This window comes from Rattus norvegicus, chromosome 2 (genome assembly GCF_036323735.1).
Source record: "Rattus norvegicus strain BN/NHsdMcwi chromosome 2, GRCr8, whole genome shotgun sequence".
In the NCBI taxonomy this organism is placed as follows: domain Eukaryota; kingdom Metazoa; phylum Chordata; class Mammalia; order Rodentia; family Muridae; genus Rattus; species Rattus norvegicus.
This window is the reverse complement of record NC_086020.1, coordinates 61,734,682-61,759,959: the sequence shown is the minus strand read 5'-3', so window position 1 is coordinate 61,759,959 and position 25,278 is coordinate 61,734,682. Positions and strand designations below refer to the sequence as shown.

Below are 25,278 nucleotides of genomic sequence, written 5' to 3'. Positions count from 1 at the left end.
CCAAGGGGCGCAGCCCACCCCAGATCCCCACCCCTCTGTTTCCCCACCCGCCAGGCCTCCAGCCAGCTAACACATTTTCCTTGGGGACGCCCTCCTCCCTCAAGCTCCTCCCTCCGGGCTCAGAGCCTAGGCAAGCGGGCCAAATAGGGGAGACCCCAGACAGCTGGCCAGGAAGACACCAGAGTTAAGAGCCAGTCAGAGGCTCCTAGGAGCAATCTCCCCTACACAGGATGAAACGTACTCACAAATAGTGAGTTATGACCAGAGGGGATCCTACTCAGAATCTTTCTTAGCTCCTCTCAGACCCCAATGTACACTATTCTGTCAAGACTCCCCACCCACTAGCAACCGCTGGGCTCTTCTTCCAGTGCAGGCTATGATTTCTACTTAACAACTAATAAGCAATTTTTCTTTGCCAAGTCACACAGGAAATGATCCAAGCTAATCTGCTATCTTGACCCTGGACAAGTCTCTTCTTCTGCAGGATGGGGTAAGTGGATCAAATGCCTGGGAGGCCTTCTGTGGCTGCAGGTCAGCGCCTGCTTTCTCCTTTTCAAAACCAATCTCTCTCAGTTCCCTTCCACCAGCAGTGCATTAGCAACATAGAGAAAGATTTCAGCCCAAACAGGACAAGCCTTGAGGCACATGCAGTTTACCAACACAGGATGCCCCAGTGTGTTTGTGTTTGCGGGGGGGGGGGGGGGGGGGGGGGGCAGTGTGTGTGTGTGGGGGTCCATTCAAATTCTCTGTTTCTCCTCAGTGCTCTCGAGAATGCCACAAATCAGGAGTTGCTAGGTATCTTGAGAATTTTCCAGGATAACCCAGCCAAAATTCTTTACCTCTGGGTAAAGACCCCTTACTCCATTCAGAAGGAATTTGGCCTCCTATATGGAGGTCTCTTTGGCTGACAGCCAATCACTGCCTTCAACAAGATGTCTGGATACTAGGTAATCTTGCATTGGGCCAGGATAGCCACACCATCCCTCAGGGCCCCAAAATGCAAGGCCTGAGATGAAAGGTCCAAAGGACTTCACAGTGGGAAACATAGCTGTCAAGACTTTCTGAGGGACACAGGTTTCTGCTTTTTCTAGTGGAAATTTACAAACTTACTGTCTTAAAACAACACAGATTTGTCTTAAGTTCTGGAGATCTGCAGCAGAATTCACTGGGCTGAAATCAGGGAGCTGCATTCCTTTCTGGCTGTCTTAAAATCTATTTTCTGGCCTCTTTCAGCTTCAAGCTCCTGGAATTCTCTAGCTCCTAGCTCTTCTTTCCTATCTTCCAAGCCAGCAATGGCTGGTTGACTCTTATCCATGTAATGTTTCACTGAGCCGCTTCTATTTTCCTCCTCCTCTGCGTTTCCAAGAACGCCGGGTACTACCCTCATCACCTACATGCAGCCTTACGCTCTCCTTGATATGTAGTATAGCCTTGATGTAGTAGCTATGACATAGTATGTCATGATAAGAAAGACAGAGAACTGAGTCGCCTAGCCTCATTCCTATCATGTACAGGAGTTCACGTCCTGAGCTAAAACAGATGAAATTTAGTAAGCACCATTGCCCGCCAGATATGCATTTATGAGGTCATTAAAAAGCACTTAGGACTGACCTCATTGTGTGCATATTTTTTAATTCTCTCTGTCTCTGTCTCTGTCTCTCTCTGTACACACACACACACACACACACACACACACACACATCACATCACATCACATACACATACACACATACTTTTAACTCCTCTCTCTTCTTTTTATTTTTTCTTTCCTTTTTTTTTTAAGAGCAACCAGATGTTTTCTGAAGATCCAAAATCTACTCTGGCTCCCATGCCCTGGATAACTGGAATAAAGATTTGTTTCTTAAATGAGAAGTCAAAGCACTCTTGCATGCTTTTGAGCCCTACCTAGGTCAAGGCAGAGCCACTGAATTCTGGCTTTGCAGATTAACTTCTTCAACTCTATAGATTCTTCTCCCCATGTATTTTTCAAGACCATACTAAGTCTGAATGTGGACAGGATTCCTTCGAGGTCCCCCATTTCTAGAGTAGTAGTATTAGAAGGTACTGTGAACCTTCTAATTTGGTGAGGCCTTGGATAAGATCATTGGTCAGTGGGGATAGGGTATCAAAGAAAATTGTAGGGTAACTCCAGTATGTCAGTCTTTCTGTTTCTTAGCATGTTGTATGATCCATTTGTTCAGACATGAGCTTTTGACTCTGCCATCTGGTAACCTTACAACAGGTCCAAAGGTATGGACTGTGGTCCCTACCATGAAGTCATGGGCTGAAATCTCAAATCCGGCCTTTCTCTTGATAATTTTTAGCTGTCTCAGGGAGTCCACTGCGGTAAGATAACTAAGGCAGATCACCAATTAGCAACATCACTCATTTAGAAGTCATCCGAGACTAAAACCTTCACATACAAAATCCCACTAAAGTCTTGTATTCTGTCAGCTCATCCAACCCTTTGAAGTCAGGTCTAGACTTCCTACCTTCGCCTCTTCATCTTAGGCTTTCTAACAGCCATAAGCTCTGTCTGGCTCGTTTCCCTTTTTGCCCAATGATACATGGTGACCTACTTCTTTTAAAAAGTACCTTCAGGATTTCACATTTTCCTCATCAAAATACACCTGTGATCCTCCCCAACTGCTGAGTTCCTCTGCCCTTTGTTAAAGAGTCTCATCATTGCCTGCAACAGAGCAATCAGCAGTGCGTTTCTCCAGCCTTCACCACGTGATTCAGAACAAGCTTGTCTTCTGTTAACAATTCTGTCACCAAGTTCTTCCCACTCTTTTCAGCTGAAGTTTGAAGTTTTCTCAAAGAAAAAGCCCTATCGGGCCCCAACTTCTCCCCTGCTCAGTGGTGACTTATATTCAAGTTTTTCATTGCTGCAGACTACTTTAAAAAGCCAACTACCTTTCATCACCACTCTAGGGAAGAGAGCTCTGAATCACTATATGGGCTTTAGACATCCACTGAAGGAAAATTTCAAAATCAAGTGAGGTCCCAGAGTAGAATGTCACCTTAGGGTAGAGAGCATCCGTTGATGCTGACCATTCTTGGTGTTGTGCTAACAACTCTACCTACATTGCCCTGTCTAATCACCACAAAAGCCCTACTAGGTGAGTACTATAAGAACCCTCATGTTGCAGGGAAATAGATATTGAATTGTTAAGTCACTTGCCTTTATGGCTATGAAATAAACGTCCAGGGGAAAGAGTAAAGTCAAGACATTGAGAGGCTTAACCAGGTCACTATGCAGAACCAAAGGCTGCTCCATCTTTACTAGTAAAATGGTGTCTTGGAGTGTCCTCACTCTATGGGTAGAGAAACTAGGAATGCTAAGACATCTTCAGAGTACCTTGAGTAGTATCTTAGTTTGCTTTCTATTGAAAAAAAAATGAGAGAAGAATGAGTTTGAGTTTGTTGTTGTTCTTGTTCTTGTTTTGGCTAACACATCACAATCATGTCCAGTATCGAGAGAAGTCAGGAGGAAAATAACAAGGCAGGAACCTAGAAGCAAAACCTAAAGCAGAGCCCATTGAAGAAAGTTGCTTTCTGGCCCTGACTCATGGCTTCCTGATCTTTCTTTTCCATACATCCACGAGCATCTCCTGAAGATCAGCATCCCCACCATGAGCTAGCTGGGCCCTCTCACATACATTCTCAATCGAGAATATGTCTCACATACATTCTCAATCGAGAATATGTCCCACATACTTACCATCAAGCCATTGAATACATGCATATATCTTTTCAATTGAGGTTCACTTTTCCCAGATAAATCCAGCTTGTGTCAAGTGGACAGGTAGTTAATTCATTGTCTTAAAGTATTTTCAATATAAGCATATAAATTATGACAAAAAAAACTTAGGGTACCTTTCAAAAGCCTCCTCTGTTCACACTTTTTAATAGTCATATGATATGGCTGAAGGACAAGAAAATTAGCTCACTCTATCTTTCAGATTTGTCATGGTCCTTAACCATGGAAAGGCAAAGGAAACTGATATACAAACACACACATGCACACTCACGTGTATGTGTACAAATGCTTGTGCACACACACACACACACACACACACACACACACACATCATTAGCAGCAGCAGCAGCACCACAACGTGGCCCTTAAGTATTGCAAATGATTATGCCACCAGACACTTCACATCTGCCAACACCACCAGCACTGTCTCAAACACTCTTTTCTTTTTAAACCTCTCTACAGTCCTTGGAAGGAGGTGGGGAATTGATCTTTGTAACCTTCAGGAATGTCAATTCACTTTTTTTCCTTCGACTAATTGTTTTGGAACAGGTAAGTGAGTCAATAACCAACAGAAACCATTCTGCACACTCCCAATGCCAGAGAGTTTGTATTCCCAAATCAGCTTTAAAACCCTATAATCTATCTGTTACAGGTTATATAAAGCTTCTGGTCTTCCCAGTTGAACAGTGCCATTGGGAATGGATCATCCTTTTGATGCTACAATTAATCAGCCTAATTGATGAATCAATGCCATAGCAATGCCCTTTTGAAAGGCATGGCTAAAAAGGCTATGGGACCCTGATTAATGAGACTTACTGTTGGCTTCAGGAAGCAGCACACTTCAAATAGAATGCGCAGCTCCAGGTACCTGCGGTATATTGAAGCCAGTGTCTACTTGCACATCATCAAGACTAATCAAAATAAACTGTAGCTAGGCTGGTCAGGTGATAATGCCTGCAGAAAAAAAATGTTTTAGTAAGGATTACTGTTGCTGTAATTAAAAAAAAAAAAAAACCCACGCCATGATCAAGGCGACTTGGGGAAGAAAGCATTTGTTTGGCTTTCACTTCCACATCACTGTTCATCATCAAAGGAAGTTAGGACAGGAACCTAGAGGCAGGAGCTGACACAGAGGCCATGACAGGAGGGGATCTGCTTACTGGTTTGCTCCTCATAATTTGCTCAAACTGCCTCCTCCTCCCCCTTCTTCTTTTGGAAAGGATGGGTTTACATTGGCTCACATTTGAGGCAACTGTCCATCAATGAAATTTTTATATCAAACCGTAACAGGTACATTCTATGATACATTTGAATAAAATAAATAAAATGAGGATATTCAGAAATGGTACAAATACAGGAAACACTTGTGGAAACACAGGAAACAAATAAAAGAACACACTTGTGATGATTAATCTTTAATGTCTACTTGGTAGAATTTAAAATGACCATAGAAACCACTGGTGTATTAATGAAGATGATTCTACAAAGGTTTAATTAATCAACCTGGTTTCTATAAAATAAATAAATAAAAATAGTTATTAGTTGTCACTTCAAGCCCAGGGATGGTACTACACATAATGGACTATGCCCCCCCCCCATATCAGTTACTAAGAAAATGCCCTACAGGCCTGCCTACAGCTGGATCTGTAGGGCATTTTCTCAGGTGAGGCTCCCTCCTCTCCAATGACTCCAGCTTGTGTCAAGCTGATACAAACCAAGACAGCACAGAGATAAGTCAGAAGGCAAGGAAGGAAGACAAGGGGAAACCTGTGGGGAAGGGTCAGAGTCTGGGCAATGTGAATGAGGCAGCTGTCCCAACACAATGCAGGGTATCAGGGAGTGAAGCAGAGTGAGGAGAGCATCCATCAGAGGAATGTCTGGAGCAGGGGGAGATAGGTGGGGTCATGGTGACAACTGATAACTGTGATTAGTTACATACAGGGAGACGGATGAAGTAAGGATATATAATAGGAATGGCAGGAACCAACTTTCTCCTGGACAGTGAAAAGAAGTAGAATATGAGCAGAGGGAAAAGAGAAATGAGCCCTGAAATGGAAACACAGGTACTGATATGGACTAGTAAATAATACCGTGCATATAAGAGCACATGGAAATAAAAACAGGGGTGTGCATAGTGTTACATGCATGTGTGTATGCGCAAGTATATCCCCTAAGCCTGTCTACTTAAGATCATCAGAACGACGAGTACACGGGATCACAGATCCTAACTAGCATTCTCTTCTGAAAGGACTGGTCCTCCTTGGAGAGGTGTCAAACACTGAGCCTTAGAAAATGGATGAGTCTGCTCAAAAGCTCAAGAATCTTTCCTGAAGATGAGATGATCTCGGGGCAAAGGAGCCAGTATGAAAGGGATGCCATTTGCCAAGCATTAGAAAGTTTCAGGAGACAGTTCTCTGCACCCAAATCCTGTGGGAGGGAGAGCTAAACCCTCAGAGAGGCAGACACGCCTGGGAAACCAGAAGAGACTGCACTCTGCATACACATCTTGGACGCCAGAGGAAAACACCAAACGCCATCTGGAACCCTGGTGCACTGAAGCTCCCAGAAACCGCGGCACAGATCTTCCTGGTTGCTGCTACCACGGAGAGCTCTTGGGCAGCACCCCGAGAACAAACTTGAGCCTCAGGACCACAGGTAAGACCAACTTTTCTGCTGCAAGTGACCTGTCTTGTGAACTCAAGACACAGGCCCACAGGAACAGCTGAAGACCTGTAGAGAGGGAAAACTACACGCCCGAAAGCAGAACACTCTGTCCCCATAACAGGCTGAAAGAAAACAGGAAAACAGGTCTACAGCACTCCTGACACACAGGCTTATAGGGCAGTCTAGCCACTGTCAGAAATAGCAGAACAAAGTAACACTAGAGATAATCTGATGGCGAGAGGCAAGCGCAGGAACGCAAGCAACAGAAACCAAGACTACATGGCACCATCGGAGCCCAATTCTCCCACCAAAACAAACATGGAATATCCAAACACACCAGAAAAGCAAGATCTAGTTTCAAAATCATATTTGATCATGATGCTGGAGGACTTCAAGAAAGACGTGAAGAACTCCCTTAGAGAACAAGTAGAAGCCTACAGAGAGGAATCGCAAAAATGCCTGAAAGAATTCCAGGAAAACATAATTAAACAAGTAGAAGCCCATAGAGAGGAGTCACAAAAATCCCTGAAAGAATTCCAGGAAATCATAAATAAACAAGTAGAAGCCCATAGAGAGGAGTCACAAAAATCCCTGAAAGAATTCCAGGAAAACACAATCAAACAGTTGAAGGAATTAAAAATGGAAATAGAAGCAATCAAGAAAGAACACATGGAAACAACCCTGGATATAGAAAACCAAAAGAAGAGACAAGGAGCTGTAGATACAAGCTTCACCAACAGAATACAGGAGATGGTAGAGAGAATCTCAGGAGCAGAAGATTCCATAGAAATCATTGACTCAACTGTCAAAGATAACGTAAAGTGGAAAAAGCTACTGGTCCAAAACATACAGGAAATCCAGGACTCAATGAGAAGATCAAACCTAAGGATAATAGGTATAGAAGAGAGTGAAGACTCCCAGCTCAAAGGACCAGTAAATATCTTCAACAAAATCATAGAAGAAAACTTCCCTAACCTAAAAAAAGAGAAACCCATAGGCATACAAGAAGCCTACAGAACTCCAAATAGATTGGACCAGAAAAGAAACACCTCCCGTCACATAATAGTCAAAACACCAAACGCACAAAATAAAGAAAGAATATTAAAAGCAGTAAGGGAAAAAGGTCAAGTAACATATAAAGGCAGACCTATCAGAATCACACCAGACTTTTCGCCAGAAACTATGAAGGCCAGAAGATCCTGGACAGATGTCATACCGACCCTAAGAGAACACAAATGCCAGCCCAGGTTACTGTATCCTGCAAAACTCTCAATTAACATAGATGGAGAAACCAAGATATTCCATGACAAAAACACATTTACACAATATCTTTCTACAAATCCAGCCCTACAAAGGATAATAAATGGTAAAGCCCAACATAAGGAGGGAAGCTATACCCTAGAAGAAGCAAGAAACTAATTGTCTTGGCAACAAAACAAAGAGAAGAAAAGCACACAAACATAACCTCACATCCAAATATGAATACGACAGGAAGCAATAATCACTATTCCTTAATATCTCTCAACATCAATGGCCTCAACTCCCCAATAAAGAGACATAGATTAACAAACTGGATACGCAACGAGGACCCTGCATTCTGCTGCCTACAGGAAACACACCTCAGAGACAAAGACAGACACAACCTCAGAGTGAAAGGCTGGAAAACAACTTTCCAAGCAAATGGTCGGAAGAAGCAAGCTGGAGTTGCCATTCTAATATCAGATAAAATCAATTTTCAACTAAAAGTCATCAAAAAAGATAAGGAAGGACACTTCATATTCATCAAAGGAAAAATCCACCAAGATGAACTCTCAATCCTAAATATCTATGCCCCAGATACAAGGGCACCTACATATGTAAAAGAAACTTTACTAAAGCTCAAAACACACATTGCACCTCATACAATAATAGTGGGAGATTTCAACACCCCACTCTCATCAATGGACAGATCATGGAAACAGAAATTAAACAGTGATGTAGACAGACTAAGAGAAGTCATGAGCCAAATGGACTTAACGGATATTTATAGAACATTCTATCCTAAAGCAAAAGGATATACCTTCTTCTCAGCTCCTCATGGTACTTTCTCCAAAATTGACCATATAATTGGTCAAAAAACGGGCCTCAACAGGTACAGAAAGATAGAAATAATCCCATGCGTGCTATCGGACCACCACGGCCTAAAACTGGTCTTCAATAACAATAAGGGAAGAATGCCCACATATACGTGGAAATTGAACAATGCTCCACTCAATGATAACCTGGTCAAGGAAGAAATAAAGAAAGAAATTAAAGACTTTTTAGAATTTAATGAAAATGAAGGTACAACATACCCAAACTTATGGGACACAATGAAAGCTGTGCTAAGAGGAAAATTCATAGTGCTGAGTGCCTGCAGAAAGAAACAGGAAAGAGCATATGTCAGCAGCTTGACAGCACACCTAAAAGCTCTAGAACAAAAAGAAGCAAATACACCCAGGAGGAGTAGAAGGCAGGAAATAATCAAACTCAGAGCTGAAATCAACCAAGTAGAAACAAAAAGGACCATAGAAAGAATCAACAGAACCAAAAGTTGGTTCTTTGAGAAAATCAACAAGATAGATAAACCCTTAGCCAGACTAATGAGAGGACACAGAGAGTGTGTCCAAATTAATAAAATCAGAAATGAAAAGGGAGACATAACTACAGATTCAGAGGAAATTCAAAAAATCATCAGATCTTACTATAAAAGCCTATATTCAACAAAACTTGAAAATCTGCAGGAAATGGACAATTTCTTAGACAGATACCAGGTACCGAAGTTAAATCAGGAACAGATAAACCAGTTAAACAACCCCATAACTCCTAAGGAAATAGAAGCAGTCATTAAAGGTCTCCCAACCAAAAAGAGCCCAGGTCCAGACGGGTTTAGTGCAGAATTCTATCAGACCTTCATAGAAGACCTCATACCAATATTATCCAAACTATTCCACAAAATTGAAACAGATGGAGCACTACCGACTTCCTTCTATGAAGCCACAATTACTCTTATACCTAAACCACACAAAGACACAACAAAGAAAGAGAACTTCAGACCAATTTCCCTTATGAATATCGACGCAAAAATACTCAATAAAATTCTGGCAAACCGAATTCAAGAGCACATCAAAACAATCATCCACCATGATCAAGTAGGCTTCATCCCAGGCATGCAGGGATGGTTTAACATACGGAAAACCATTAACGTGATCCATTATATGAACAAACTGAAAGAACAAAACCACATGATCATTTCATTAGATGCTGAGAAAGCATTTGACAAAATTCAACACCCCTTCATGATAAAAGTCCTGGAAAGAATAGGAATTCAAGGCCCATACCTGAACATAGTAAAAGCCATATACAGCAAACCAGTTGCTAACATTAAACTAAATGGAGAGAAACTTGAAGCAATCCCACTAAAATCAGGGACTAGACAAGGCTGCCCACTCTCTCCCTACTTATTCAATATAGTTCTTGAAGTTCTCGCCAGAGCAATCAGACAACAAAAGGAGGTCAAGGGGATACAGATCAGAAAAGAAGAAGTCAAAATATCACTATTTGCAGATGATATGATAGTATATTTAAGTGATCCCAAACGTTCCACCAGAGAACTACTAAAGCTGATAAACAACTTCAGCAAAGTGGCTGGGTATAAAATTAACTCAAATAAATCAATAGCCTTCCTCTACACAAAAGAGAAACAAGCCGAGAAAGAAATTAGGGAAACGACACCCTTCATGATAGACCCAAATAATATAAAGTACCGCGGTGTGACTTTAACCAAGCAAGTAAAAGATCTGTACAATAAGAACTTCAAGACACTGAAGAAAGAAATTGAAGAAGACCTTAGAAGATGGAAAGATCTCCCATGCTCATGGATTGGCAGGATCAATATAGTAAAAATGGCCATTTTACCAAAAGCGATCTACAGATTCAATGCAATCCCCATCAAAATACCAATCCAATTCTTCAAAGAGTTAGATAGAACAATTTGCAAATTCATCTGGAATAACAAAAAACCCAGGATAGCTAAAACTATCCTCAACAATAAAAGGACTTCAGGGGGAATCACTATCCCTGAACTCAAGCAGTATTACAGAGCAATAGTGATAAAAACTGCATGGTATTGGTACAGAGACAGACAGATAGACCAATGGAATAGAATTGAAGACCCAGAAATGAACCCACACACCTATGGTCACTTGATTTTTGACAAAGGAGCCAAAACCATCCAATGGAAAAAAGATAGCATTTCCAGCAAATGGTGCTGGTTCAACTGGAGGTCAATATGTAGAAGAATGCAGATCGATCCATGCTTATCACCCTGTACAAAGCTTAAGTCCAAGTGGATCAAGGACCTCCACATGAAACCAGACACACTCAAACTAATAGAAGAAAAACTAGGGAAGCATCTGGAACACATGGGCACTGGAAAAAATTTCCTGAACAAAACACCAATGGCTTATGCTCTAAGATCAAGAATCGACAAATGGGATCTCATAAAACTGCAAAGCTTCTGTAAGGCAAAGGACACTGTGGTTAGGACAAAACGGCAACCAACAGATTGGGAAAAGATCTTTACCAATCCTACAACTGATAGAGGCCTTATATCCAAAATATACAAATTACTCAAGAAGTTAGACCGCAGGGAAACAAATAACCCTATTAAAAAATGGGGTTCAGAGCTAAACAAACAATTCACAGGTGACGAATTCCGAATGGCTGAGAAACACCTAAAGAAATGTTCAACATCTTTAGTCATAAGGGAAATGCAAATCAAAACAACCCTGAGATTTCACCTCACACCAGTGAGAATGGCTAAGATCAAAAACTCAGGTGACAGCAGATGCTGGTGAGGATGCGGAGAAAGAGGAACACTCCTCCATTGTTGGTGGGATTGCAGACTGGTACAACCATTCTGGAAATCAGTCTGGAGGTTCCTCAGAAAATTGGACATTGAACTGCCTGAGGATCCAGCTATACCTCTCTTGGGCATATACCCAAAAGATGGCCCAACATATAAAAAAGACACATGCTCCACTATGTTCATCGCAGCCTTATTTATAATAGCCAGAAGCTGGAAAGAACCCAGATGCCCTTCAACAGAGGAATGGATACAGAAAATGTGGTACATCTACACAATGGAATATTACTCAGCTATCAAAAACAACGGCTTTATGAAATTCGTTGGCAAATGGTTGGAACTGGAAAATATCATTCTGAGTGAGCTAACCCAATCACAGAAAGACATACATGGTATGCATTCATTGATAAGTGGCTATTAGCCCAAATGCTTGAATTACCCTAGATGCCTAGAACAAATGAAACTCAAGACGGATGATCAAAATGTGAATGTTTCACGCCTTCTTTAAAAGGGGAACAAGAATACCCTTGGCAGGGAAGAGAGAGGCAAAGATTAAAACAGAGACTGAAGTAACCCCCATTCAGAGCCTGCCCCACATGTGGCCCATACATATACAGCCACCCAATTAGACAAGATGGATGAAGCAAAGAAGTGCAGATCGACAGGAGCCGGATGTAGATCGCTCCTGAGAGACACAGCCAGAATACAACAAATACAGAGGCGAATGCCAGCAGCAACCCACTCAACTGAGAATAGAACCCCCGTTGAAGGAATCAGAGAAAGAACTGGAAGAGCTTGAAGGGGCTCGAGGCCCCAAAAGTACAACAATGCCAAGCAACCAGAGCTTCCAGGGCTAAGCCACTACCTAAAGACTATACATGGACTGACCCTGGACTCTGACCTCATAGGTAGCAATGAACATCTTAGTAAGAGCACCAGTGGAAGGGGAAGCCCTGGGTCCTGCTAAGACTGAACCCCCAGTGAACTAGACTGTTGGGGGGAGGGCGGCAATGGGGGGAGGGTTGGGAGGGAAATACCCATAAGGAAGGGGAGGGGGAGGGGGGTAGGGGATTTTTGCCCGGAAACCGGGAAAGGGAATAACACTCGAAATGTATATAAGAAATACTCAAGTTAATAAAAAAAAAAGAAAGTTTCAGGAGAAAATTCATAATAGCGACAAAAAGGGAACCATATAATAAAAATGTTGCTCACGATCCATACTGATCCAAGTACATGAGTGAACAGAAAAGCGGTTTACGATTGGAAAGTCACATGATATTAAGATATATCCTTTCAGATATTTATTAATTAACTAGGCCATGTACATACATGTGCATAGGCCATGTGCATAGACAAAGAAGTCTAGAAGACATGGCCTCCAGTATGTTAACGTAAACATGGTCAGGAATGCAGGGAGTTGAAGCAGCATTCTACCTGCGGGATTGCCCTGAGGAGAGATCAGAATCAGGAACATACTCTCACTACCAAAGACACATAACCCAAACAGGGAGGAAACATTAAATGTACCAAAATCGCAGGACATTGCACAAAATGGAATTTCTCTTTAAAGGCCATAGAAGCCAAAGAAAAGATTGGAAACTCAAAAGGAATTTTTCCAGATGGGAGAAGCTAAGAGATTGGACAACTAACTGTCACCCATAACTATGAATTAGGTGCTCTTGTCACAAAGACCATTCTTGGGACAATTAGTGAAACTTGTAAAGAGACTAAGAGGACAGAGGACAGGGTGAGAGTTACATCACCATTAAATTCCTGCTTGTGATAAACTGGATTATGGAGGAATATCCTTGTTGATTTCTGACTTGCATTAAGACATTTGGGAAACGCTGGGGTGTTTAGTTGACAGCATACTTTCAGATTGGCTCAGAGCACAAAGGCTTCCTTCTCAATTTGATCCCAAGCTTTCTGCAATCTTGTGCCAGTACCAGATTCCTCACTTTTTGTAACAATCTACCACTTGATGACAATGGCACAGAGATGGCATTAGAGAGCACTGTTCATGAGGTGTAGACGTTCTGGAAAATAGCATCCACATCTACATCAACATATGGCAGTGTCTAGGCTGGGAACCAGAAACATCGTCACTAGACTGCCCTGTGCTGCTCTTGAGCCTAATGACCCCTTCCCTTCGTTCTGCCATTAATATTAAGCATTGCATTACGAAGTGAAGAATACATATACTGCTGCAAAAGAGAAAGAGGAGTAAGGTGAAATGTGTTGGGAGCTTTGGAGTGCTATTGTCATAGCAAAACCAATTTATTCATTCATTTCATTTACTGCTTCCTGTGTTCAAACATCAAGGATACAGCAACAAATAGCAAAGACTTTTAAATTATGCTTACATATGCACTTGTTTGGGGATGTGGAAGACAGAAGAATAAAGAGTAAACATTATAATGTGTAAGGCAGTAGTAACAGCCAATGAATATCAATACCAAGGCTAAACATTATACAAAGAATGATTGAGAGATTACATTTGCATCTTACTTAAGAGGGCCAAGAATCTCCTCTCTAATAAGATATGAGCAGAAACCTAAAGGAAATAATAATCTGAATTAAATAGGGATCTTAGGCTGAGGAAACAGTAGAATCAATGTAGGGAGAAGCTTGGATACGGTAAAGAAAAGCAACAGTTGGGTGTGGCTGCACTGCTTGGGCAGGGAGGCAGCAGAACAGGAAGGTCATGGAGACTTTGAGGTTTACCTTGAGCACACTTGAACACCATTGAGAGATTTATAACACGTGAAGAATTGATCTAAGTGAATATAAGATGGAAGGGAAACCAAGAAGTCAGGGGTGACCGAGAAGTCAGGGGTGATTGTAAGGTTTCCAGTTATCAGTAATGGAGATGAGAAAGACAGGAGGTGTGAGATGACGTGGGGAACATACAAAGTTCAAGGTAAGGCTCAGCCGTCTGGAAAGAAACATCAGCTGGCCTGGTGGATGTTCATAATGGTTCTCAGAGGAAGTTCTGGATTTGAGGAACATATTTGAAAATCATAATGGGAATGTGGGCAATACTGATATCCATGAATATTAGTGAAATTTCCAAATGAGTTAAGCTAACAAAAAATTAGGACACGTGGTGACTGACCCAGAAGTATTTTCTTATTTTCTAACTTACTTTTTCAGGTCTTTGTGTGTGTGTGTGTGTGTGTGTGTGTGTGTGTGTGTGTGTGTGTGTGTGTGTGTGTGTGTAAAATGTTTAGCATGCTTACCATCATGTTCTCTACATTTATGATTTCATAAAATCTAGAACTGCAAATACTAAAAAATGAAACATACAATATTGTCTTTCTGCAGTTGCATTAATTTGCTTAATGTGATTACCTCCAGTTGCATCCACTTTCCTGCAAATAGTATGACTTTGTTCTCATTTGAAATGCTGAGAAATTAAAAGAATGGTAATGAAGACTGCAGATTGGCCAACGAGATAGGTAGGGGATTAATGTACCTTGTCAAGAGTTAGAGGACTTTCTAGCTCACCAGCTCTAACAGATAGGCAGAATGGAAGAAGCCTCCCTCTCAAGACCCAGAACCATGACTGACAAAAATGGAAACTACACCAGAGATTTTTTTTTTCATTTAAGAAACAGTAAGTTCACCCACTAGTAAATGTAGCACAGTCAGTGTCTCAGAAATCCGAACAGATGAGAAGCTCCATCACAGAGGGGTAGAGTGTAGGACGAGATGGAAGTGCGTGGAAGGTCTCAGCCTTACTTTACTGCACTTTTAATGTTCTCTCAACATGTTGCACTGAACCAGAAGCCTTGGAGTACTATGGGACTGTGAGCAGAATCCTCAGAAGAGGGACCAGCTGAGGATCAGAACATCCTGTCCTGGTCCTGGAGAGTTGCTCCCTGGTATTGCTGGATTTTGATATTCCCCTGGGATCCCTGAGAACAGAATGTTAATTGTGTCCCCAAGAAAGTTGAAAGCTTAGGCAGCAATAATAAGTTTAGTAAATATCCACTTTGTAGATAATATGATTCGAGCAAATTGTCAGCCTAAGAAACACTAACCCTAAAGTACACAACTTTATATGTGTTGAAAATACATGTATAGACCTGTGAGGCGATGATCACAACATTGATGTGGTTCAAGTAATAATAAAAATATATGCATCGAGCCGGCTCTTTCCTTGATGGCTTCTTTGGAAGATGTTCCCTCCTGTTTCTAGTTAAATCATCCCTAACTTCACACAGCTACTGTTCTGCTTCCTGCCACAAACATTTACTTTCTGGTGCATTTGCAGAATTCTGTATGGATGCAGTCCTCATAAGTCCTCAGTCTCATTTGTCTCATCTCACTGGGCATTCTCTTTGAGATGCATAGATGCTGTGTGTTTCGATAGCTCTTTCTAATTCCCAAGTTGCATCCTATTATATGGCTGCATCACAATGAGTCGACTGATTCTCCTTAACACTAAATATAGAAAGGATGAAAATGGGCCCTAATGACAGAGGCATTTGTGCTACTGCTATGTGTTGGAGATCTTCCCCTGGAACTGAGGATGCGTCTGCCACAAGCACCGAGATGAATAAGTTTCCATAAACAGTATTTTTCTTCTCTGAATAGTATAGTAAACAATAAACCTTGAAAATAACCCTAGATTAAGACTAAAGATTTCTCTCTGTTTTTTGATGAATTTCAACATTGTTTGCCCACACTGCTGGAGAGCAATGTGATTTATCTCCATGGCCATGAGACAAGCATTTGTGATGCTTTAATTTTTTTTTCCCACAGCACAGAAAGGCAGCATCCTTTCATGAGTCCCATGAGACAACTGTGGAGGACCAAGAGCTAACATCTTTATCCATCTTGAAGCCCGATCGATGGCCCGCCTGCCAGCTGGGGATCTCCTTTGTTGTATCAGACCACCCTGTCTGTTGCTGATAACACTCAACTATCAGTTATTTGTTTTGCAGTCACATAAAATCTGGACGGGGTCACCTGCGAGGCCACTGGATCAAAGAGTTGTATTGACTCACCTATGGCTTCCTAGAGTAAAGCTGTATCTGTGATCAGATTAATGTGATGTTACTCATCTTTAAGGGGGAGAGGGTTCGTCTTTCTATGAATAGACTTGTGGTGCCTTTGAAACTGAGTGTAAGAGAATCAGGAGTGCAGGTTACGTCAACAGAGCACAGACTCGTGTGTAAGAGTTGGGAAGGTCTTGCTAACTCACTTGAGAGTGAGTTTGAAAGAGGGCCGCTGAGCCACATTTCATGCAGAACGATTCATGTTCATTAGGTGGCTTTGATTGGTTTCCCACTGATTATAGACAGTGGGTGTAGAGACTATGTTTTATTCATTTCTGCATATCATTCAAAGATGAGCCTGCTAAATATTTGATCAGAGGATGGGTATATGGATGGATAACTTAGCAAGGAACAGTATGAGAGATGTTTGAGGCCCACAGACAAAAGAAAAAAATTGGATTCCTCTCCTAACCCCCACCTGACCTTGGAAGACAAATTCTGGCTTCAGTATTAGACTCTTCCCCTCTTCCTTTGCCCAAAGAAATATTCTCCTTTAGAGATTTACTGAGAGCAAACATAGCTGGTCACATAAGTGTGTATGTGTACTTACATATACACACATGTACTATATGTAATATGTACTCAATCAGTAGATGGAGCAGTGGTCTATTCAAAGGGCCACCATAGTGTCATTTCTCCATATGGTCTGACATGTAACCTCAGAACACAAGCAAAAAAGAGAAATCAAGAAATCAAGAGTTGTTTCTCCACTAGTGAGGTTTGGAAACTGAGGCCCATCACAAGTCCACCAATGTTTCCTCGGAGACCGGATGGTGTTTATTATTTATGTCACAATGTTTCCTTGTGAGTACTAGTATATATTATGTACACTCTTAAAATGAGCATCAATCTTAAGACTTAAGAGCATATTATCTTAAGATAATATGTTGTCGAAATCCCACACTACAGCAGCAATTTAAAGGACTTCAGCAATCTTTCCCACTAATAACACCAGATGTTTCTGAGACTGCTGAAGATATGTGGCTTCATTAAGATATTGTGAACAACAATGCCAACCAACCAGAGCTTCCAGGGACTAAGCCACTACCTAAAGACTATACATGGGCTGACCCTGGACTCTGACCTCATAGGTAGCAATGAATATCCTAGTAAGAGCACCAGTGGAAGGGGAAGCCCTGGGTCCTGCTAAGACTGAACCCCCAGTGAACGTGATTGTTGGGGGGAGGGCGGTAATGGGGGTAGGTTGGGGAGGGGAACACCCATATAGAAGGGGAGGGGGAGGGGCTAGGGGGATGTTGGCCTGGAAACCAGGAAAGGGAATAACATTCGAAATGTAAATAAGAAATACTCAAGTTAATAAAGAAAAAAAAGGGGGGGAACAAAAATATTCATAGGAGGGGATATGGAGACAAAGTTTGGAGCAGAGACTGACTGAATGGCCATTCGGAATCTGCCCCACCTGGGGATCCAGCCCATATACATGCAGCCACCAAACCCAGACTATTGCTGATGCCAGTAAGTGCATGCTGTCAAGAGCCTGATATAGCTGTCATCTGAGAGACTCTGCCAAAACATGACAACTACAGAGGGGAATGCTTGCAGCCAACCACTGAACTGAGAACGGGGTCCCCAATGGAGGAATTAGAGAAAGGATTGAAGGAGCTGAAGGGGTTTGCAACCCCATAAGAACAACAATACCAACCAACCAGAGCCCCCAGGGACTAAACCACCATTCGAAGAGTACACATGGACAGACTCATGGCTCCAGCTGCATATGTAGCAGAGGATGGCCTTGTTGGGCACCAATGGGAGGAGAAGCCCTTGGTTCTGCCAATGCTTGACACCCCCCTGTGCAGGAGAATGTCAGGGTGGGGAGGTGGGAGGGGTGGGTGGTTGGGAAGGGGGAATACCCTTATAGAAATAGGGGGAGGCGGGATGGGATGGGGGCTTATGGACAGGAAACCGGGAAATGGGATAACATTTGAAATGTAAATAAAAATAACCAATAAAAAAAGTGAAGGTGAAAAAAATTAAGAAGAGTTGACAAACAAACAAACAAAAAAAGATATTGTGAAGAGACTCCCCAACCTTGTCTAGACAGTATATAATATCTACAAAGGGTATATGAATCTTGAACCTTGACAGAGGAACAGAAGTACAGTCTTGCCTTCCTGTGTAAACAAGACAATGCAGATAGTGACATTGGGTAAAGAAATAAAATGAGGGCTACTGTGACCCAGCTACTGTCAAAAGAAACTTTATAGATTGCAATGCAGATGAGAGTATGGGCTTCAAACGCATCACTGATCTGTCATGGAGAGAGCAGTCAAGAACCGGAGCTGGCCATAGTGGCTAGGGGTGCACAAGAAAGGCTATAGGAGAGGAAGAACCTGCCAAGAGAGAAGGTAGGTAGAGAGTTCTAGAAATTTATAGAGGATTCATCTCCATTCCTTTTATTGAATCCTAATCATCCTATGCGTGTAGTAAAATTTCCTGAAGCAAGACAAGAAGTAACATGTTCAAACTAACAGTGCCAGCAGTGACACGTAGCTGTGAATAGTTTGCTTTCCCCTGATCAAATTGGAAAACACTTTATAATGTCTACAGTATCAGACAGATCTTGCCCTGAGAGGACGGCAAAATTTGACTTGGTTTCACACAATAAAAAAGCAAGTGATCAAATGACTGGACTGTAAGTTACTAACATGTAATCACAAATTAACCACCCATGCTCATGCACGCAATCTTAATGAAATTCAGTGGGACACACACACACACACACACACACACACACACACACACACACACACACAGAGAGAGAGAGAGAGAGAGAGAGAGAGAGAGAGAGAGAGAGAAAATAGGAAGAGAAATTTAGGGGGGAGAGAAGAAGGGGCATGAGGGAAGATACTGGGGTGGAATGACTAGAATTTCTTATATGCATGAGTAAAACCAGCCAAGGATTTTAAAAGGAATATTAAAAGAATACCAAAGGAGTCATTATCCAATAAGGTAAAGTTTACCCTATGTAACGACAAATTTAAAATATTACTATATGAAAGTGATTGAATGAGGAGAAACAGACCCCAAAATGATATTGTTGATGAAAATTACTAGTAAAGAAGGATATTTTGAGAGTCAAGTGACTACATTATTTAGAAAAAGACAGGAAGTATAGGCATGATTAGGAAAGACCTGCAAGACGTGAAAAAAACCAAGTGGAACTTCTAGGAATAAAGAAAACACTGTCTATATTACATGGTGTTAGTCAGTTAGACACTGCAGAACACAGTATTTGAAACAAGAAAATATATTATATATTATATCAATGTATTATATTATATGTAATTTATCATATATATTATACTATATATAATTACACATCACATATTAAATATTGTATATTGTATATTGTATACCATATATTGTATATTGTATATTACATATTACACAGTATACAATATATATTATGTTTGTTCTCAATGTTTCATTTATATAAAGTATAGAGAGGGAGAGAACAAAAGAATCAAGGGAGGGTTACAGAAATTATTCAACAAAACGTAGGCCAGCATGTTGCCAAATCTGAAAAAGATGTTCAGTAAATTGCAAACCACAAACGCAGAAATGTATAAACTACCCAAGGCCACGTCACAACTCAAATGCTCAGAACAAATAAGAAATGGGAAATCTAGCATGTAACTAGAAAAATAAGGTAAGGCATTGTACACATAAACGAAGAACAGAACAAGTCAAACGTTTCTTCTGAAGCAAAGAAAGCCAGAAGACAATTGAGCAATATTTCTAAAGTCCTGACAGAGAAGGAAACACTACCAACCTATTACATACAATCAACAGAAAGCATCAGTGTACTGGAGGCTGAAGCATGTAAGATCAAGACCTCGGCAGATTCATTGTCTGCTGAGGGACTGCTTTCCACCTTACTTACTGTTATTCTCTATTTCCTTCCATAATGAGCCGGGTTCTAGGGTGTCTTCATGCCATTTGGGAAGGTTGAGCTGGCAACATCCACTTTAGGATTCCAACTTACCGTTTAGAAGGATACCAAAATTTAAGCATGTTACGAACAGCTTACCAGTTTCTTAAAATTGTACCTATCCACCTGCCATAATGTAATTCCATTCTTTAGCATTAGCCAAATGCGAATGAAAGCAATTGTGTATCCACCCAAAGATCTAAGCACCATCAGCTCCAGCAGCGTCTCCAGTGATAGCCCTAATTGGACAATAATCAAAACCTGTCAGTAGTTGAATGCATAAATAAGCTTTAGACCCATCTTTTAGAGTAATACTCAGCCATAAAGAGGGCAAACCATACTTGGCAGCACAGATAAAACTACTAAGAGCAATGAAGCCAGACCCTCGCCCCTTACATATAAACGACCATGATATATAGTGTGCAGTTGCAGTGGAAACCCTTCTAGGACAAAGAAACTATGGTGACAGAGGCTCACCACAGTGAGCAGGCCAGCAGGAGGCATCAATCACTAAGGGACAAGAGGGAGCTTTCAGATGTGTTGGATTCAGATTCCATGTCTACTACCTCAGTTTTAAACATGCGTCTAAATTAGAATCTAATACATAACCTGTCCTCATAAATGTCCATTATTTGTCTGTAGACCTCTGATTCCTCTCTGGCTTCAAGCTCTTTGATTCCAACTAGCCATCCAGCCACGTCTGATCAAACTTTATTTCATTTTTCTCATATGAGTGAATATGGTAGAGGCTGACTGAATTCATCAAGCTCCTGGAACAAGTTATGTGTTTCTCTTATTTCCTCTCACAGAGATATGTGGAAGATGAAGTTTGGTGTGAAGTACACTTACTTGAAACCTGGGAAAGAAGTGTAACCTTGAGTAACTATTGAAACAGTAAAAAGAATCTAGGGGTCAGAGAAGGTGCTTCTCAATGCAAGCCTGGAGACCTGAGTTTAAACCCTGGAACCCATATAAAGTTGTAAAAGTAGAAATGTTTCTTTCTGTGGCTTAAGAAATGCCTCTGACTGAAAGAAAGAACACAGACTGCTCTTTCAGAGGACCCAGGTCCATAGAAGCTATGACCTTCTAAAATTCCAGTCCTGGGGATTGAACACTCCATTCTGACCTTTGCTAGCTCCAGGGATGTACATGGTACACAGATTTACATGCTAGCAAAACATTCATACACATAAAGTAATCTTTAATTAATTAATAAGTTGGCCTCTGACCTTCAGTTGTACTCCATGTCATACATGCCTTCCACATAAACCCTTGATGTACACAGTCACACATTCATGCACACAGACAGGAACTTACAAGCTGTACATGAAAATCAAGCCAGGTTAGTTAAGCCATGTTTGACTGATTTAGAACAATAGTCAGATTGACATTTTATTCTGTCCTCAGAGTGCTGTGGAAGTAATGAAAACCAGTTTCAATATCTTCGACTGGAACGAGTCCTCATTAGTTCTTTGACTGGGAGTCCTGATTGTTAGGCAGAATGTAGAAGTTTGCTTTCTGCTAATAAGACCCGTGTAAGGCTCTCTATGCAACACTAGCTTCCTATCCATCGAAAATGACAGTTTTCATGTTGTGCAAGGCATGAGGAGGAGACCCAGAGAAGTATTTGAAACAGAACTTCCTTATTACTATAGGGTGCTCTAATTGGAAATGGCTTTCTTATTGTTAATGGATGTTAGTGGTCAGGGAAAAAAAAAGGAATAAATGGCTCATTTGTGCACTCAACCTCCATGTACCATTCCAGGTACTATGTCAAGAGCTGGGGATACAAAAATGGATTAGAGATGACTAGAGTGCTCAAGATGCACCCAGTTTAGAAGAGTTTATTGCTGTGGCTAAGTGAGCAGTAAGCACAATAGTGTATGTCCACACAATGTCCTGTGAGAACACAGAAAGAGTGGCCAATTCTCTCTTAGGAACACAGAGAATTACAAAGGCTTACAAAAAAACAAAAACAAAAACAAAAACAAACAAACAAACAACTAATGTGTGAGTCAACTCTCCAAGACAAATCAGTAGGTCAAGGTCAAAGTGTTGGGAACATGTGACTCTGGAGTGCTCAATCCTAAATGAAACATCTCTACCCACCCCTCAAAGGCTCTTTGGACATCAAGGAAGATGGGCAGAGATAATGTAAGAACCAGAAGATGGAGAAGAACGCTGGGAAACCCCGTCTCCCCAGACACTGTGGTCTGGGATGTGGCAAGACATCCTCCAACGTCCCCTTAAGGACAGTTCATGCTTACCAGAGCTCACGGCCCCTCTTCTGTGGAGCGGCCACTGATAAGTCGCCAGTGTGCTATGTCTGAGATGTGCTCATGTAGGCAATCACAGTTCATCTCAGTGTGGGGCACGAGAGTACGAACAGAGCAAGAAAAGCATCAGTGGGTGAGGGTCAGGGAGGGTAATGCTTGAGTCTGTTTTTAGGTTGAAGATTACAATTTAATGCTATATATGTACTCTTGAGAATTAAACAGCTGAACTCTGCTGAACCCCCCAGTGTAAGGGAATGTCAGGGTGGGGAGGCAGGTAGGGGTTGGTGGGTGGGTGGGGGAGCACCCTCATAGAAGAATAGGGAGGGGAGAAGGGATGGAGGTTTTATGGATGGAAAATGGGGAAAGAGGATAACATTTTAAATGTACATTTAAAAAAAATCCAAGAAAAAAAAAGTAAGAGAATTTGTGGTTCAGTCATCAGGAATAGTGGAGTAATGCCCACCCGAGCAAAGAGAGCAGAGAGCACGCGTCAGACAAAGAAAAGGAGAGGAGTAGCTGCGAGATGTGGTGAGTGGCCTCTGATTTACTATTCCTGTAGCTCAAGGCACTGCACTGACAAGAGAACACACAACACGGTGAGGTCTCTCTGCGTGTTCAGATGGCACATACAAACTCGAGGTGTGTGTGTGTGTGTGTGTGTGTGTGTGTGTGTGTGTGTGTGCGTGCGTGTGCATATGTATGTTTATCTATATTCCTATTAGTCAGCCTCTTTCCCAGGACCCCACGCAACCCTCTCCCCAGATGCTATGACCCTCTCTTGCAACCTTTCTACCTATCTCTCTATGACCTAGCAGCAAGAAAGTCAATTTCTAATACGACCGAGGCTCTGCCTGCACAGTTCTGGTTCTACCTCCTGGAGGTCATTTATTGATTTTTCCCCCCAGTAGCTTAAGTTGGAGGCTTAAGTCATTAATGTTAAATCTTTCTTTTTTAATGCATGGTTTGTGATTATGAGCTTCAAGGGGGGATCATAACACACACATTCCCAGCAGGAAAAAATATAGAGAAAAAGCTACAGAATCCGTTATGTGGGGTGCGTGCCTTAAGAGAAGTGCTGAGGAGGTGGGAAAGATGCTTCTTTTTCAGTGAATTAGGAAACCTTTCTTAAAATGCTAACATTTTTGCCTAAATGTGAAGTGTAAGTAAGACGGAAACTATTTGATGAGAACAAAGAGAGGAAGCATTTGCAAGGCCATCTTTAACAATAGCAGTGCCTGCCAAGGAAAACAGTTTGATATAAGAACACCTACCGTGATAAAACTTGATAATCCAAGTAATGGACCGGAAGTGGGGCTGGGCCATGGCTGACGTAAAATCAAACTGGCATCCTTTCTCTTCTTTTTTCCACAAGGTTTATACTCTTGAGCAATATCAACAAATCACATACGGTCCAACTCTCCATTAGGGATTCATAAGGCAATCAGGTGATACAGTGTCATTTTTAACAGCACACTTGATGGCGTTTCACCCTGGCAGGCTTTTCTCCCTCAAGTTCCTATATGGTGTCTGAGCAAAACAGGGTCAGTGATTTGCAGATAAATGGTCTAAAGCTGAGTTTTCTCTGATGGCGAGTTTATTTGGAAAGGGAACTTGCCCTTCCATACGTAATACCCTTAGTCAAAGAGAACTATAAATCCTTACACATTATCTGTGATGCACTTGGGAGAATAGACTGAGAAATGAGGATCTTTCTAGGCATGCTGGCACTTTGGCAACATCCTGTAAGAGTGTCACAGGGGAGCAGCCATTCCTAAGGGTTCCCGCTGAGTCCTGTGATAGCTAGTGCTCACAGCCCCTCTGCAGCACTGCCCTTCAGGTCACCAAGGGCTCAAACTGTGAGATCACAGCCTATCTTCTCCATAGCCCCTTTACTGTTACTCAAATCAAGTATGTAGTGAAGTATGACTGGAGGACGTTGTTTCCAATAATTCAAAACTATTTACCTAGAGGTTTCGAATGTACATGGAAATTAGTACAGAGGTTCAAACTTAGTCTCCTGGTAGATGTTCTCATTGTAGACCTCTGGGCTCCTTCTCAACCCCTTTGAGAATCAGAATCTCTGTAGATGGTGTGGGATGTGAGAAGGTATGGAATATGAATTTTAACAAGCCCCCCTGCCCGGTAACTTTGATGTTGCATGCCCAGGAACTACCTCAGGCTCTTCTGAAATGTGAGTTACTTCCTTACACAGGGCATGTGAGGCTAGATGGATCACTTGACTGTGGAAGGAAATTGTTATCCGACCGCTTGGGGTCAACCCAAAGATGACTCACTTTGAAGGCCAGGAGCCTTGGGCCTCCCTTCTTCATCTTCTAAACTTTGGAATGCCCGTTTGAGGAATGTCATCTGGAGCTTCACTGGGAGGTGTATAAGAACCAGGTTGTAAAGACACAAACACTTGCCTTTTATACTCTTCCTCACTTCTAAGACGGCCCATGTACAACTAGCAGCAGAGTATCCTGTAGCTATGGTTACAGCCCCTGGGAGGCCTGAAACATCCCTTACTACAGATAGGGCCCAGGAATCTTACCCAGCACGTATGAGACAGAGCTTCTGACTCCCTAGGAAAATCTCCCAGTTTGAGCAACAATCAGATGCGATGCCCTTAAGAGCACTATCAACGCCACTGCAGTTTCACTGAGGAGCATCAAGGA

The 25,278-nt window shown here is 41.8% G+C and overlaps 1 long non-coding RNA gene across 1 annotated transcript; it reads left to right on the top strand.

Annotated features, from left to right (window-relative positions):
• The first annotated feature begins 97 nt into the window (after positions 1 to 97).
• On the top strand, positions 98 to 16,362 carry LOC120100741 (uncharacterized). Its single transcript, XR_005500737.1, has 3 exons — positions 98 to 250; positions 421 to 490; positions 16,080 to 16,362. It is a non-coding gene; the product is annotated as an uncharacterized LOC120100741 (long non-coding RNA).
• The last annotated feature ends 8,916 nt before the right edge of the window (positions 16,363 to 25,278 follow it).